Here is a 13,969-nt window from a genome sequence, read left to right on the forward strand (position 1 = left end):
ACTGAAATGAATATTTTACCAATATATTGCAACATTAAATAACATATTGAAAACTATACTAATTATTGCATCTTTAGGATTTTAGTCCTAAAGTCTCCATATTTAAGGCATATTGCAGTCTACTCCATTTCCATTAGGGAATACACCTTCAGATTAAAAAGGAATAAATAAAAAATGCCCTTGCCTTTCCTGGCCTTTGTGTAGTAAGGCAGGCTTTAATCGTGCTCACCCAGACTACTATTACAAAGCTCCTCCCCCCACACCCTGTGAGGGGGGGGGTAATAATCAAACCCTTAGTCACATTGGCACACTGGAGGGGGGGTTGGGGGCTCTTCACTGTATCATTTCTCAGAATGATCAGATATCACACTTAATACCATTACGCCATGCTTAGCTAACAGGTTATAGCTAATACTGTGTGTGTAAACTGCGCACTCTGCAGAGGTCACAGCAGTGGCTCAGCATTACATGGGCCTTCACTCACAGAAGGGCAGGCTGACAGTTTTCTTCACTGACCTTGGGTGCTTATGCAAAGGTAAGGAACAACAAAAAAATGGGCCAACTCCCATTCTAAAAAAATAACTATATCACAATTGCCCACCCCCCTACACCCTATCCCTCTCTGCACCCTTGAGGGAGGATGGGGGTTGGTTGTGGTTTGTTGGGTGGGGGGTAAATCTCCCGGAAGCTTCACCAACTCACAGAGGGGCTGCTTTTTATGGAAACACGTCCTTTCAGGGTCTCTGTGGAATCTGCCTAATTATTCACCGAGTGGTGGGGGGGAGTGGGCTGAGGTGTCCTCCTGATGAAGGAAGCCAAAATGCACGTATGATACACAGCTCCTTGATCTCCGCTGGCCATTTTAAAATCAATTTCAGCGCATCGCCAGCATCATTACAGTTTGCAAAATGGTCGCCTCTCAAGGTTATTGTTATAATGAGGCAGCCAGCGAGAGAATAAATTACGCACCAGCGAGACACCGATTCCAATTTGACGTGTATTTACCTTGCGCCAATGAAACAAGCCGTGCCTTGTTCAAGGTGGCACCTCACAAGACAGTGGTAAAGGGATGTAAGATCCAATTAAACAGACACACGTCACATATCAAGTTATCACACCTACAATTCAGCCCGCTTCAAAAAATATATGTGAATATTAGGAATTCTCCGCCTGTGATGCCATATCCACCTAACATGCATGCAAAGACACTGAAGAGAATGTGAAAACATAGGGCGTAATAAATATTTTTTTTCTATGCGCCTGTCAGGGAAGTGAGGATTAAGCAAAATATGTTTAATTTTCTGAATCCACCAGTTCTAACCACAATCACACAAACTCTGAAAATTAAACACAAGTGTATCAACAGTTAAAACCCCTCTCTTACCCAACATGTAAAATAAATTAATTTGATTTAATTTGTCAATTATTATCAAAGATATCAACGATAAATTCAATCGTCAAATTTGTTGATAGGCAGAACAGCCTGTTGGATCAACTTTTACCAAAATGTACAACTCACAACCTGATTTAAAAATTTTAAGTTACAAGTATGTAACATTTAATCCAGAGACTACCTTCAAAAAGACAATTAATGTTACAGACATAGACAAGTTACAGTCACAATTATTAATAAAAGAAAGTACAAAACCAGCTTGTTTCTCCCAAAATCATCCTAAGAAAAAACCAAAGTCAAAGTTAAAAAACCAAAGACAGCTGAATATTCCCATAAGCCATGGATGAAAATGTTAAAATGTAAGACAAAAACATCCCAACAGACCCTGCACACCAAACATCAAGCAATACCATGCTTTGTGCAGTTCATTCTTTGCTGTATGTTACCACCAGCAGCAATCTAATGAACATTTCCATTGACAGACAGAACATTTCAAATGCAACATTTGTCTGTTGAAAAATATGACTGGGTTTTTCTATAGGTATTTGCAAACTTAGAATTGATTGATTCATTGGCTCTTCAAAGAGCAGTCATTTGCTGACATTTGCCTGACATGCTTTTGATCATCCTTTAATTGTCTTACACCTGCTGAATGGTTTATCCACTTGTCTGTTGCTCTATCTAAATGCTCTGAAGAAGTACTCAGCATCCAAAATGAATCAATAATCTTGAACTGGTTGGAACACTCAGGTATTGCAGACCAAACCAAATATTATTCTAAATATTTATGATATATGATTTATTTGCAATATACTGCTTCTGCCACTGTGTTCTTCTTTATACTACTGTCATCTCAACCATTTTTCTCTCTTGAATGACAGTCATTCCCACTGGAAGCGAGCCAAATATACAAAAGAGCAAAATGTTACATTTTCATGACTAATTTAAGCTTTTCAATTTAAACAGCTATTCAGCCTCACTCCTGTTTGGACTGGACCGGATCTTCTCAAAGGATCCTGCCACAGAGACAAAAGCAGATCCTGGCAGATTTTATGATGGAGAGCCTTCCATTCAATAAGCAAAAAAAACCCTCAGTTCAGTCTCATCTTTGATAGAGATGTTGAATATATCATGAAGGAGAAGGCTCTCTTGAATTTAAGCACACAATCTCCGTACCAGCAGAAATAGATTAATGTTCAGCCCTCTCTTCCTCTGTTTGCATAAACCCACTACTCGAATTCTGGCTTATCACCTCCAGAAACAAGCTTGCTTCCCTGTCTAAATATTCGACAAACCTTTTCCGGCAAATGACAGCTCACATAATTTACTTTTATTGCTGATTTTGTACCAGTAATGAAGTTGTGAATGTTACATTTCTTTCATTACCTATTCATTAAAGATAGGACTGGAAAATATAGTTGCCATGGAGATGGCTCCGAGAATTCTCGGCACATTATAAGAATTTCAGTGTTTACTCTGGTGCCAAGATAAGTGAAGGTTACATTAAGGGCTTCATCTTGTTTTCTTATTCCCTCGTTCTTGCTCTCTCTCTCTCCCACTCTCTCTCGCTCTCCCTCTCTGAAACATGTTCTTATTCTTATTCTTCAGTAGTTCTATATGTATATATGCCTAGACTGTTTCATTAGCTCTTAGTTCTCCCAATAATAACTGGCACAATTCATTTGAAATGAAAAAGGCATATTCTTAGTCAGAGAGCAGTAATTTACTGGCAAGTGGACCATCTCAAATGATGCGTAGTTCCATTGTCCGCCTGTCAGTTAATGGCTGGCCATTGTTGCAGTAGTTCTCCATTAGTCTGCCGTTCAATTTATACCAATTTATTCCTGGAAAAGGGAAAAAAGAGGTGGCCTTCATCAACTTATATTCAGCAGCATTTTACCAAAATCTTTACTAAAATATCGTTATTGAGTTTGTGAAGTGAATGCTCACTAAATAGCAAATTTTACCATAAATTATAAAGAGCTGTTTTTCCTGCAGGTTGAAATAACAGTGTGCAGGATTTCAGGCTGCCACTTTGTGACCCCGCCCCTCCACTGCGTGACCACCCACAGAGGCCTGTGTATCCTGCATGGCTGCTGTTAGAGACCTGGGCGTCTGGCCTTCTACGGCATGTTCCAGAAAGGAGTGTGATTGGACTGGTACGGTGGCTTGAGTGTGGCAGTGTTCTGTCTGGGCACATCAGATGACCTCCCCCCCCTCCACAACACAGACTCATTTTAGAGGGGGGGGGGGGCTACACAAAATCACTGACAGGGAGAACATCCTGTATAAGCCTGCAGCATGCCTCTGAGAGACCAAACACAAACCTGTCCACTCAGTGTGATCACAAAAGCAGAACACAGGAAATGGCTGCACTGCAAGGTACAATGCTTCCCAACACAGCTGTTAAAAAGGGTTATTTGTCTGCCCTTTCAGCATGCATGTTTACCCCTATACGGTAATAAATTGTGTTTGTTAATACCCCACAACACTCCCCTCTCATCAGTGACATTTTCCAACTCATTAGCTCTGCTGTTGCCTCCTGCATTTTCCATGCCTATCGTCTTCAATAGTTGTCACCCTTTCAGTACGCTGTCATGTGATTGGTTAATCGAGGGCTTGTGCCATGCTCCCCGTCCAATGAGCCTCCAGTTAATTCCCATCCCCCAACCCCACACCCATATTTTGTAATTACTGCTTTCACACTTAACAACACTGCCTGGAAACCATGGTTGAAAACGAGCTGAAGCTGGCATCGGCAGTCCAGAATCCTCCTCCAGCCAATCAGACAGGTGAACGTGGGGGGATAGCGTGAGGGACTCATTTGTGCCCTGTGATTCTGCATTTCCTGCCTGTGTTCCTGACAGATACACAAACTCCCCAGCGCACTGGAACTCTTTCTTTACGAGTCATTACCAACAGTCACTTCTTAACTACCCAGCCTTGCACCACAGGGATTAACAAATTCATTACCTTATTTTAAAAAAAGACCCTTCATTTTCACCATCATTTAAATCTTGGTCCGTTTTTCTGCACTATCAACAAATGTGTTTACTGATAATGTTCTCCCATGGTTCGCCATGTGCTATCAATCTCCCAAAGCTGGTTAAGTACCCTCTAAATGTCTTCTGCTCATGATCCCCACTGTCTCTGGGTCATTATACAGGACTATAATTGTTCTGCATGAACACAAAGTCTGCTGGGGGCACAGCTCTCATTGGATCATTCACGGATGGCTTTCTCAGATAATTCAATATTAAATTAGTCCACAGCCCTTCTATCTTCAGGCTGAGTTTTCTTAAAGATACTGCAACCCCTTTTCAAGTCAGCCAGCCAAACAAATGGATCCATCTGGAAAATATGAAAGATTACAAGGCGGGTGTAAACACCATTTGGTTGGCTTACGTTTCCTTGATTTACTTCAACTATATTTCACTCAAATGTTTCTCATCTTCAAGGACCAAGCAAGCAAAAATTATTATGCTTATAACTCAGCAAAACAGACCGCACATTTTATATTTTAGAAGTGTGAAATATCTGTAATATTTTTTCTTCCTACTGGGGAATTTTTTTTTTTTTTTTTGGAGGGCCCGGTCTTTCCTAATTTTCTGATTTATCTGAAAGGAGAATATATCTGTAGTTATGACTGTTTTTTATAAATGAAATATATTGTCCTGTTATTTAATAAACAGTTCACATGCAACAATGTCAAAATCAGTTTTTATGTGATAAAGCTCCTGCAGAATTTGTACAGTGGGAATGTTCACTCTGCAGTCTGTTTTGTGCGCTTAGTGTTTTTGTAAAAGTCTTTATCTGCCTTTGTCCTTTGTTCGTAATGCCCAACCAAGACGCTGCAGCACTCTTCACAGCCTCCATTGCTGATTTAGGAGAGGGCAGACACAAGCGTGCTCCCCTCCAAAACAGGTGATGCCAGCCCCCACTTCTCATGGCAGTGCAGCTGGGCTTGCACGGACATGAGTCAGAGGAAGACTATTCATGCGCTGCTCAACAGGTGAGGTTGCGGGCACCGGATTGGCCAGTGAGGGTTGCTGGTGTGCAACAGCATGCTGTCATCCCGGGAGACTGAAACCCTCCCAGGTGTCATTAGACCTTAAACTGACATGGTAATTCCTTTCCAATACCTTAAGTCCTTTAAACAGTGACTGAAGTGTGCTCTTGCTTTGCTAAAATCACTGCTGTTAATTCCTGCTTTCACAGTTGTATAATCCCTGAATGTTACTGTCATTTTATTATTTTTGACTGTCTCTGTCTTTTTACCACTATGTGAACTAGACTTGATGTTCCTGGCTGTGGTTTGCTGATACTTAATGAGAATTGTATCTTATCAGACCTGTGTTCTGCAGTTGTTCCAATGGCCTTCGGTATGCACTTACTGTGCATCGCTTTGGATAAAAGCATCTGCCAAATAAAATGTAACAAAACATAACATAACAGAATGAAGAGAACAGGCCATTCAGCCCAACAATGCTCACTATTTTCCTGTCATGTACTGTTATTTTTTTGTTTTTTACAAAAAATCATAAACATCATTGGATGAGAGTCGTGGGACTAGATTGTGATTTTCTCTTTCTACAAACACATTTTTACATGTGTTTACATGGAACTAAACTGTGTGCAGCCTTTCACTATTGTGTGGTTACCGGAACCTCATTCATCCATGCAGTTGAGTATTTGGAAGATTACAGGACCCATATGCCAAGATCCTGCTTGTAGAATCCTCAAGACCCATTAGAAACCAGTAAGCCCGTCACAGCTGTGACCGACAAATGGAACACCAATGTAGGTTGATGTTTTTTTCTGTAATGGATGAAAGGAAAAAAGAACAAATGCACAGACCTGATGGAGAAAAAACATATTGTGAGTAATGGTGCCATATTATCACAAACAATCCATGTAAAGGAAACCCACACACACACATACACATGCACGCACACACACATGCACATACTCACATGCACTTATGCACACAAGCACACACAAACACACATAGAAAGAGAAATTTACATTACTGAAATCTATGGAATTAGATAAAGGTGGACAAATTAAATTCCTCTATATGCTAAATATGTGAGAAAAAAACAAAACAAAACAAAACTGAGTATGGTGTACTGTAAGACCACTTCAGTTATTGAAGGATTGGATTTGATGTAATCAAATTATCTCTTATAAGATTCAATTGAATGACTCATCTAAGTATCTTTAATTCTCAGAGTGGTTTGCTGTTGGCTTTAATCAGCCCGTAATTATCAGTCGTATTCAGAAAGCCGCAGTAATTAAAGCATTTAAACGGCATGTGAGGATTTGACAATCTTTTCATTTCTTTCTTGTGCCAGGGAAAGCCTACTCTCATAGAGCAGCTTTACATACATCAGGAAGGACAGGCTAGCAGCAAAGCACCTCTCCTCATTTCGATTGCCAATAGCGGTTATTTTGAACTGAAAAATGGAAACACCACAACCTCTGAACTGGAATATAGGGACATTCATAGAACATTAACATCTAATTACTTGCCTCCTCAATTTAAAGGGAAAGCTCTTGATTTTTATTCACCTGTTGAGTACCCCCCCCCCCCCATCTTCAGTGGTATTCATGATAAGGTATTATGTACAAATCCTGTAGGTATTACAGTAACTTACTCGGGAGCCCGACATGTAACAGCCAAATAAATCTAAATTTGAAGGAACATTGTTTAGGCAAAGAAAGAGTTTGAGCACTGTAGCAAGAATCCTCAGTGTTAAATTATCCCTAGACCAATAGCAACTAAATGCACCCTATTAGACTAAAAAATATTCTATAACAGTTGATGTGCAATGTTGTTTTTAGTTTTCTAACAAAACCTGCAGGACCTATTGTTTGCCTTGGTTTTGGTAGCTTTGATTTACTTAATGTTTGTGCCTTTGCGCAATTTAATTTATGGTGCAGATGTAAGTTTGATAAGCCTGGTGAAGATTAATTCACCAGAGAGCATATAAACAAGCAAAACAATTTTCACTTTCATATCTCCCTCTTTGGAATTGAACTGATAAATCATTCACATTAAGCAAAATGCCACTCAGCATGAGCGAGTACATTATTGAAGGACACAATGTGGTGACATAAAAAAAAACAATTTAAAATGCAGCCGCGGAGATAAGAAACTCTCTGCATCTGTTCTGGGTGTTGCCGCAATCATCCGCATTCTGAGGACATTTCCGTTCGTTACGTGACCTCTTTATCGAATTTTCTTCACACCTGAATTTCCTGCGCACTGCTTTATGTACTCCCAGTCAAGAACAAGAATTCGGGAACAAGCGACGGAGTGGAGCAATTAAGAACCAGCGGGGAAGCTAACGCAGCGGCGGAACGGTAGCAACGGCGAGACAACGGCGTCTGAGGGAACAGATTGCGCCCGCATCGGGCCTCCTTCTGCAGCGCAGAGCCATGTGTCTCCCCACAGGCAATATCGGAAGAAAATGGGACAGATCCTCAATCTCCTTTTATGGCCAGAATTACCATATTGTGAGGTGATCTCATTACTAAGGTACGACGGCTGCTATGCGAGGCTGCTATCGCAAGCCACCCGGCAATCTAATCGGAAAATAGGAGCCGACACAGATCGCGGGGTGGATGACACGTTGGCTATTTTAGAAAGCATTATCTTTACTCCCGGCCTGGCTTCCTATTCTTCCAAAGGTTGTTTTGTTACATTTACTCAGCGTTCGTACGGGTTCCCTGGTTTTTGTGTGGAGCTTTTCAGAACGCATGCCGCAGTACCTGCTGTGATACTCATTCGGTTTTGTCCAGTGTGATTGGTGGCCTCCTGTGCATTGAGAACATCTGCCCCCTCAAACCTATATATTAAAGTTCATGACATGCCCTGTCATCTGTGTTTCATGAACCATGCCCATGAATTTTATTAATTTATTTTTTAATCGTAGGCCCCGTGTTCGCACATTAGTCTCAAAACCTTGAAATTGATTGTATTTCATTTGACCTTAAAATAATAAAATGAACAAAGAAGAAACCAGCCTTTAACCAGAGCAAAGATGCCGATAAGCTGGGGTCCCTCAGACCCTAAAACGGACCTTGAAGGCTAGTAAATAAAGAGATGAGTCATTAGTGCTACAGGTTCAGCTTTCTATGGAGTTCTGTATGGGACTAATCACTACCTAAGCGTGTGCTTTCCGACTATTGCTTATACCAGTCTTCAGTGTTTCCCCACAAAATTAATTGTTTGGCAAGATCATTTTGGTAATTGTTGCACTCTCTGTTTGATGAAACTGCATTTAGAAATAAAACCGCAGAAACATACACACCTGTTTCATACACACCTGCTGGGGTCTTAGCCAGGTCTACATCACTGTTGCCCCTATAAGTACAGTAAATATAAATTTAAAAACAGGAAATGTTAAGGGCAAGTCAGAGGAACTGGGACCATGTGAACAGACCACAGCATCAGTCATTTCCTTAAATACCGGATCAATAGTAATTACATTACTATTGGCCCAAAATGCAATAAAACCTCACCCACCTCACTGCTCCCCAAACCCTTTAGCGACTGCAGCCAGCAGACGATCACTGCAAAGAACACCCGCTCGGCTGAAATGCATTCTGGGAAGGATCCTTTTCAATGCTCCATTCTTCAGGCCGTACGGAGGAGGCCTCTAAATCTGTAACGCCCGCATCCACTTCGTTAAACACTGGGCTCTCTTTCTCAGCAAACTGCTGCCTCGACAATTTAATCCCATTAGCCGAGCAAGTTAAACCTGTCCAATTTCACAGATTAAGAATAGCTCTCGGAACACAGCCCGTCCTTCTGTTGGGTTTTTGATGTGCTCTCAGCCTGTTGGAGTTTTCCAAAGATCCGCTTGAATGTTTAATTAAACGCAAGGCGCTAGCGACGCACGGTGTGCTGGGCGGCCAACTGCCAGCTTCCTGAGACAAAGCCTTGAGATGAACAAACTTCCAACCTGGTTTACATCTGCTTATGTCCAGTCCCGTGTGTGGCAGATACACACATTACTGACATGAAGGAACAGTACCTGTAGCCGTAGATAAATGAGAAGAATACAACCAGCAAGTTTTGCAATTACGCATTTGTCAACAGCTGCTCTTTTCCCGAGCAACTCTCACAGCTTCGTTTGTCTCCCATGGGTAACAACAACATAGAAATGGGACTAATTATTTCACCTGTAAATGAGCTACTGACATATTAAGGCGACTGTGTGTTTATCTGTGGGAATGTTTCCGCATTATGCAACTCAACCTGCACTGGTTCAACTATTCTCTGATTATTCAGATTCTAAAAAACTTGAACTTTTATTACGCTTGTCTGAAATTCAGCTTCTGTGGAGATAATGCTGTGGGCTGGTACTGTCCTGTACTGAAATAGTACTGTTCCCAAGCAAATATGGTAATGCATTTGAAAAATTCTATAATGATTAGAAGAAAGTGACCCTCCAGTAAAAAGCAGATTTTTCCTGCTCTGATGTTTACCTTTAGCATCCGACTGCATTTCATAAGTCAGAGTAATCAGGATAAGGCCCGTTAAAGGAAAGCGACGCGTGGTTTTTTTCACCGACTGACTGTGACTCTCTCACGACCGTTTAAAAGGTGCTATTTGTTGTTAAAGCCAGAGTATCTCTGCTCATAAATCCATCAGCTGCTGACGCTCAGATTCCCTCGGCTCTCAGAAACAGCTGCAGCCGCTCTCTTCTTTAGATACATCATCCCAGAAAAAGGAATGGGAATGAATTTCTCTTTTCTTGCGCGGTGATGCACCCTCTCACACACTCTCTCTCTTTTTAGATTGACCATTTTTTCAATGTAAAACAATGTTTGAATAAATAAATTAATAAGTAGTAAAGTATAATAAATTTGGCCAAATAAACAGGTCAAATTTATGCATCGCTCTGAGAATAAGGGGGGGACTTCTGCTTAGCAGAATCTTAACTCGATACCAAGTGCAATTTTGTGCTGAAGAATTTCCAGCATAGGGAGGTTCCATCTGATTTTGGTCTGGTAACGGAACACTTCCTATCAAATGTGAACTCTTTGCCATCATGAGGGTGAGACTGCAGCATAATTAGGGGAATTAGGGAACTGAGCTTACAACCTTTACAAGCTGATTTCCAGGGAGAGAATGCCATTGTACCCTTGAGTGAGGAACTTAGCCTGAATTGCTTCAGTGACTATTCAGCAGTAGAAATGGATTGCTTTTAAAACATGGATACTCAAATCTGGCCCTCAAATCGAAACTCTGGTCCTTGTTTTCTATTTTCCCAGGTAATTACTGAACAGTTAGTCCTCCTGATTGGCCAGACCAGTGTTTCCCAAACTTGGTCCTGGGGCCCCGCTGTCTATACTGGTTTTCATTCCAACCAAAATTGCAATCCCAGAATTTTAACAAGCTGTTACCTTTTCGTATTTAAATGTTTGTCATATTTAGAAGGATTGGTTACCCTCTTAAGCCCCATTATGTCAGAAATAGCTATACATTCCATGAAGAATACAATTCCCATGTTCATAGTGTGCTACATAGCAAACAATGGCATAAAAAGAGGTTAATTATTTTTAACTGATCAAATTAAAGACTGAGGTGAATCATTTAGCTCCTAAATGGTGAAAGTGTGGACACCTGACCACTAAAACTAACCAACTGGAAGATAATGCAGGATTCAAAGACAAAGCAAATGATAGCAAGCCAAACCTGCATTGTGTTAAAAAGTTTGAGTAAAAAAATATGAAAGAAATTAAACACATGCTTTCAGAAACCTAATTCGGAACCCACTAATTAACCTCAGTCTTTCATTTGATCAAAAAAATGTGTTACCCTTTTTATGTAATTGTAAATAATACTTCTAAACAAGAAAAGCACCTAATTAAGAAAAATCAACAGCTTGTTAAAATCCTGTTATTGAAATTGTGGTTGGAACAAATGTCCTCCACATATTTCTGGGTAGGAGACGAGTAGTGGTGTGGGAGTGGAGGGAAGGAGGTGAAGAGTGAAAGTGAAAAGTAATGGGACGCACCCTGTGATTTAAGGAACAGGGAAGTAAAAGAATGTAAGATTTGCAAATTGTCCTGGCTAATAGTGATCAATTCACAAAATGTTAGTGCTAATTTCTGTGTATCCCTGTGTGGTTCCCTGTGTGGGTCCCATGTGACCCAAAAATTTTCAATGAAAGTTAGCATATATGTTCACATGTCATGCACAGATGTTTCCAGGTTTGGGTTTTTGTGCACTTACACAGTGTTGTAACTTTGTATTAAATTCCCAGCGTATTCTCAGAAACCTTGGGCCTTGTTATTCTTAAAAGTACTGGCATATTTTCACCAGCTGGTTTGTGTTTTCCCTGTCAATGCACCATTCACTAGGAGTTCAGTTCAATTACCTTTTAAGGGGCTGGGTTTAAATTTTAATTTATTTTAAATTAGGCAACATCTAGCTTTTTTCTAACTTCCATTATTCCTCTGTAAAATGTTTTTACTCAAAATATATATATTTTTTATATACCACACAAATTCAACTTAATATTTTTTTTTTCAGATGGTTTTAATTGACAAGCCAATTAAAACCATCTTTAAAATTACTTATACAATTTTTTTTTAAAGTTGCATCCAGTAGTAGAGCAGTCGTTTTGATTGACTGATTAATAAAGTTGGCCAAACTTAAAATTAATTTAAACAAATTAAGACTAAATTAATTTCCCTTTGGTTAATTCAATAATGCAAGTGTCTTCAGCTATGTGGAATGTTAATTTAACACAAGGCATGCTGGGAAGGATGTATTGTTTGTTTACTCCTTTATCACCAAAGGAGATATGTGGGCTTGTTCATTTGACAGCTGCTTTTCGTGGCTTAGAAGTATTGAATAACTCATGAGGTCACGCACGCATTGCTGGTAATGCCCATCACTATTAGTTTTAGTTCGCTGTATCTGAGTGTGTATATGTTGATAAAAATCTGAGGCATGTGGTACAGTTTTTAATATGAAAAGGATGCTGCTTGCAATTATGCTGACTGTTAAAACTAGTTGCATTCATTTAGGAGAAATCTGCTTTATTAACTTTCCGAAATGGAGTTTTCCAGCATAAGTAAAAACTGGTTGGCATGCCCGCACTTGAAGAAAAGTCTAAAAGTAAGTTCAATTAAATACTGTTCTGAGTGATTTGTGCATTGATGCACTTGGGATATGAGCTAAATATCCTGTACTCGTGAAGGTTCAGCTGAGGATAGCGATGATATGGAGCCATCCTTGCACCATGAGTACCTGAAGGAAATGCACTAAATCCACACAGAAAGGCCCAGGCTGGAATCAAACCTAAAACCTTCTTGCTAAGAGGTGACAGTGCTACCCATTACACCACCCTGCCATCACTCTAGAATTGTGTAGAAACAAATGCATTTGATTCCTATCAGACTCATATTAAGCTAATGGTTGAATTAATACTGAACAACATCTTATCCATTTAAGATTACATTTTATTACTCCTAAACTGAAAGAGTCCTTCGTCATCATACTACACTGCCACCCAAGATACTCATAGCCATAGAAATTCTAAGTCATTTTATGTGTTTGTATCTTTTTTTTTGGCTTGTTGGCTTGATATTAATGCAGCATTACCAAATAGACACTTACCAGGAGTGGGGTTCGAACCCACGTGGACGCTTGTCTATTGGATCTTAAGTCCAACACCTTAACAACTAGGCCATCCTGGTTGGCACAGCAGATCTCATGCCCCCAAACCTACTGAACCCTCAAATGTCCTTGGTGACACAGTTGAGGTTGCTGTAAGGAGCGACCGGCTACAGTTGGCACAGCACTCAGCGCAGTGCCTAAACCGAATGAGCCACCCAGCAGTCACCTCCCTACAAGACAATAATGAAAAACAAACTACTTGAACGAATGCACACATTTTTAATGAAGGGATTAGTCCTAAAGTGTCTCACCTTTGACCCCCTGACCACTGTATCCATGTGAAAGGAACTGCAGCCCATAGAAATGACCTTATCCACAGTCACAGAAGAGTACAGTCACAGAGCTCAGGACCAGCACATCACTGAGACACTGTTTCTGTCTGCAGAAAATCATTTATCAAGCTGCGTGTGACAGGGTATATGTGTGAATTGAATTACTACCAGCACAGTACAATAAATCTTTTTTAAATGTATAAAGTTTATGGTGTCAGAATAAAATAAAACAAAATGTGTCATCTGAGACGTCCGTTTTTTGCTCATGCTTTGACAAGAATTTTGTCCCAGTGCATTACTCAACAATCCATTCAATGTTTATCACCTTGCCTAAACCAGTAACATCTTTGGTTTAATATAGTCTATAAGTACCTTACTAAGTTGCCATCACTAAAATGTGATTCACAAGGGCAGTCATTACAGAATGGACACTCACAGCTCAGTCGATCCACAACTCAATAACAGGAACACAAAACATATCACCTGCGTCACTATAGTATGGGCAATACATATCAATAGAGACAATATCACTGTTGTAATAATGCATTGGCAAGTTTGCGTATATGGAGCTCACTGGCCATCCATGTTGTGTACTGTGGTGAT

General features: G+C 40.2%; 1 long non-coding RNA gene and 1 other non-coding gene across 2 annotated transcripts; one reads left to right on the top strand and one right to left on the bottom strand.

The window, feature by feature from the left end:
• The first annotated feature begins 276 nt into the window (after positions 1-276).
• LOC118217649 lies at positions 277-4,580 on the top strand. Its single transcript, XR_004763252.1, has 2 exons — positions 277-535; positions 3,392-4,580. It is a non-coding gene; the product is annotated as an uncharacterized LOC118217649 (long non-coding RNA).
• Positions 4,581-13,031: 8,451 nt separating this feature from the next.
• On the bottom strand, positions 13,032-13,114 carry trnal-uaa. Its single transcript has one exon. It is a non-coding gene; the product is annotated as a tRNA-Leu (tRNA).
• Between the last annotated feature and the right edge of the window lie 855 nt (positions 13,115-13,969).

This window comes from Anguilla anguilla, chromosome 18, assembly GCF_013347855.1.
Source record: "Anguilla anguilla isolate fAngAng1 chromosome 18, fAngAng1.pri, whole genome shotgun sequence".
Taxonomy (NCBI): domain Eukaryota; kingdom Metazoa; phylum Chordata; class Actinopteri; order Anguilliformes; family Anguillidae; genus Anguilla; species Anguilla anguilla.